Raw genomic sequence first — 4,369 nt, 5'->3', positions numbered from 1 at the left:
GGACTTGGAAAATCCCAGAATGACAATGCGACACCCTACACGTCGACAATTGCTACAGAGTGGCTGGTTTCATGCTATAAATTCCCTCCAGCACACCTCAGATATTGGTCGAGTCCATGCCACGTCGTGTTGCGGCACTTTAGCGTGCTCGTGGAAACCCTACACGATATTAGGCAGGTATACCACTTTCTTTGGCTCTTCAGTGTATTTTAAAGGTTAATAAAATTTTAAAAAATGAACAATACTTGTTTCATTCAGTGATTACTTCAGTTTTAAATTACACACAGAGCATAACACAGAGAGCGTAATAACACAGAGTATAATAAAATTTTAAAAAATAAATAATATTGTCAGAATGTCGAAAAAACCGATGTGTTATTAACAGTTTTTCGCAAAGCACTTACTCATTTCCAATGGAACACCAGTGTTACGCAGAACACAGTTTGGGGAACTCTGGTCCAGCGATACAGTTAAGCTCTTTATACCGGTCACGCTTTAATCAAAGTATAGCGAGAAGAGGAGGCAGTGTACTGACTCCTCTAGTTCACCGGTTCCGCCGCGAGATGGCAGGTGCTCCCCCTTCGAGCTGCGGAAGATACGTTACTACGGCATTCTGGAAAACATAGCTCACGAACTCACATTCAGGAAATCTATGTAATGAAACAAAAATGAAATGAAAGGTACTTGGCTCTAATTAACTTACTTCAGTTGTCAGCTAGTTTAGATAGTTTCTGGGCAGTCTTTGTAAGTTTTTGAAGACTTCAGCTCCTTCCGAATTTGTTTACCGTCCGTAAAAAACCGACGTTCCGTAAGATAAACAATCATTTTAGGGACGTTGTCCATCACATGATCTTCGCAGCATCCAACGTTGGATATTTCAACACGAAAGCAACCCAAACTCTCTAGGCTTGCATTAACAAATGATTCCCCATAGACTGTCGTTGCGAAGTTTTAAAGCGACGATATTTTCTGCCTGCATATAGACCACTGAAGACGCCTTGCGATTGGAACATGTCACATGAGCAATGTGTTTCCTATAGAGGAACCATAACTGCTAATAGACGCAAGTAAAGAGAGTGGCATTCCATACGAATAGCCACTAAAAAGACACAAAGACTTAGCACATGTTGTGACTTTTCTTGCTTGATGCACCACGTAATCTGCCAGATGATAAACTAAACATCCCTTTCCTGAGTCGCTTTTAGGACTCTTCGGCATACATTGTGGATCAGATTGAGCCTCTGCAAAGTTATGTGAAACACAGAGTTTTTCAAATTATGTTTTCCAGTTCCAAAACTCTGAGTTCTTTTGCTGCAAACGTCTAGCTAACGTCCGCGTTTGGCCTATGTATGATGTCAACGAAAATTCATATTTATGTTCACAGTTTCCACCGGAAGATAATTAAGTTTTGCAGGAAGGTAAACACACGACAAGAAGTTGATCCTCAAGCAGAGTTACTAACTACGATTTGGGAGACAATCTGAGCAGCCGTCTTAGGTTGTTTGCAGATGACGCTGTCGTTTATCGACTAATAAAGTCATCAGAAGATCAAAACAAATTGCAAAACGATTTAGTAAAGATATCTGAATGGTGCGAAAATTGGCAGTCGACCATAAATAACGAAAAGTGTGAGGTCATCCACATGAGTGCTACAAGGAATTCGTTAAACTTTGGTTACACGATAAATCAGTCAGATCTACAGGCTGTAAATTCAACTAAATACCTAGGAATTACAATTACGAATAACTTAAATTAGAAGGAACACACAGAAAATGTTGTGGGGAAGGCTAACCAAAGATTGCTTTTTATTCGCAGGACACTTAGAAAATGTGACAGATCTACTAAGGAGACTACCTACACCACACTTGTCCGTTCTCTTATACAATACTGCTGCTCGGTGTGGGATCCTCACCAGATAGGACTACCAGACTACATCGAAAAAATTCGCAGAAGGGCAGCACGTTTTGAATTATCGCGAAATATGGGAGAGAGTGTCGCTGAAATGATATTGGATTTGGGGTGGACATCACTAAAAGAAAGGCGTTTTACGTTGCGACGGAATATTCTCACGAAATTACAATCACCAGCTTTCTCCTCCGAATGCGAAAATATTTTGTTGACACCGACCTACATAGGGAGAAACAATCACCACGATAAAATATGGGAAATCAGAGCTCGTACAGAAAGATATAGGCGTTCGTTCTTTCCGCGCGCTAAACGAGATTGGAATAATAGAGAATTGTTAAGGTGGTTCGATGAACCCTCTGCCAGGCACTTAAATGTGATTTGCAGAGTATCCATATAGATGTAGATGTAGTGTGACGCCAGCAGTTTTCTCGTAAGTGATAACAGCTTTGGAGATACGATCATAGTTTTTAGCGGGGAAGCAGGAAGAGAGGCTCCAAAGACTAAACAAGACTTTTTTATGGATGGGACCTTCACATGCTGTAGCAAGCAATTTTCACAAATGTGTACTATTCATGCAGACTTCTGATGTTCAAAGTACGAAAAAAAAAAACGTATATCCAGTGGCTTTTGCATTCTTACCAAACAAAAGAAAAGAAACATATACCTGTCTTTTCCGCAAAGTTGTGGATAATGTCGCCGTTGATTTCGAATAAGCTGCAATTTCTACGCTAAAATTTGTGATCCTGTCAGTACAAGTGCATGGCTGCCATTTCCATACGAAGAAATCTCTCTAGAGGATAGTGCAAGACTTGGAACTTACTTGCGAATACAGAGAAGGCTGCAGATTCGCGTATGTGCTGTTCCGGCGTTCCTTCGACCTGAAGATTTCTGCGATGGCTGGCTCATGACACATTCACAAGCGCCGGATATCGCCAAGCTTTCTCAGTTTTTCGACTGTTTTGTAGACAGATGGTTCGAAAGTGACGAAAACCCGATCAGTCTTTGGAACTGCTACAGATGGCGCCATCGTACCACGAACGCTGTAGAAGGTTGGCACAGCAAAATTAATAATCTTCTCTGGAAACCGAATCCTAAAATTAAAGACGTGATCGAGTGTATGAAGACAAGCAGAGAACTCGGCATGTACAGTCGTGGACAAAACGAGCGAGACTCCTCGCCTTTTCGTTATGCTGACACGCACAGCTTTAAAGTCTGCTACATAGCATAACAGGCAAGGCGATCAAGTGCTACCAACATACTATGCACAGGAGTGAAACTGAAAAATTATTCAAACTTTGTCAGACTGTTTTCAATCATGTGTAAGACTGTCTTAGTGCTGAAACTTCCTGGCAGATTAAAACTGTGTGCCCGACCGAGACTCGAACTCGGGACCTTTGCCTTTCGCGGGCAGGTGCTCTACCAACTGAGCTACCGAAGCACGACTCACGCCCGGTACCCACAGCTTTACTTCTGCCAGTACCTCGTCTCCTACCTTCCAAACTTTACAGAAGCTCTCCTGCGAACCTTGCAGAACTAGCACTCCTGAAAGAAAGGATATTGCGGAGACATGGCTTAGCCACAGCCTCGGGGATGTTTCCAGAATGAGATTTTCACTCTGCAGCGGAGTGTGCGCTGATATGAAACTTCCTGGCAGATTAAAACTGTGTGCCCGACCGAGACTCGAACTCGGGACCTTTGCCTTTCGCGGGCAGGTGCTCTACCAACTGAGCTACCGAAGCACGACTCACGCCCGGTACCCACAGCTTTACTTCTGCCAGTACCTCGTCTCCTACCTTCCAAACTTTACAGAAGCTCTCCTGCGAACCTTGCAGAACTAGCACTCCTGAAAGAAAGGATATTGCGGAGACATGGCTTAGCCACAGCCTCGGGGATGTTTCCAGAATGAGATTTTCACTCTGCAGCGGAGTGTGCGCTGATATGAAACTTCCTGGCAGATTAAAACTGTGTGCCCGACCGAGACTCGAACTCGGGACCTTTGCCTTTCGCGGGCAGGTGCTCTACCAACTGAGCTACCGAAGCACGACTCACGCCCGGTACCCACAGCTTTACTTCTGCCAGTACCTCGTCTCCTACCTTCCAAACTTTACAGAAGCTCTCCTGCGAACCTTGCAGAACTAGCACTCCTGAAAGAAAGGATATTGCGGAGACATGGCTTAGCCACAGCCTCGGGGATGTTTCCAGAATGAGATTTTCACTCTGCAGCGGAGTGTGCGCTGATATGAAACTTCCTGGCAGATTAAAACTGTGTGCCCGACCGAGACTCGAACTCGGGACCTTTGCCTTTCGCGGGCAGGTGCTCTACCAACTGAGCTACCGAAGCACGACTCACGCCCGGTACCCACAGCTTTACTTCTGCCAGTACCTCGTCTCCTACCTTCCAAACTTTACAGAAGCTCTCCTGCGAACCTTGCAGAACTAGCACTCCTGAAAGAAAGGATAT

The sequence above is a fragment of the Schistocerca americana genome, chromosome X (genome assembly GCF_021461395.2).
Source record: "Schistocerca americana isolate TAMUIC-IGC-003095 chromosome X, iqSchAmer2.1, whole genome shotgun sequence".
NCBI lineage: Eukaryota > Metazoa > Arthropoda > Insecta > Orthoptera > Acrididae > Schistocerca > Schistocerca americana.
The sequence above is the reverse complement of the archived record's forward strand: the minus strand, read 5'-3'. Positions refer to the sequence as shown.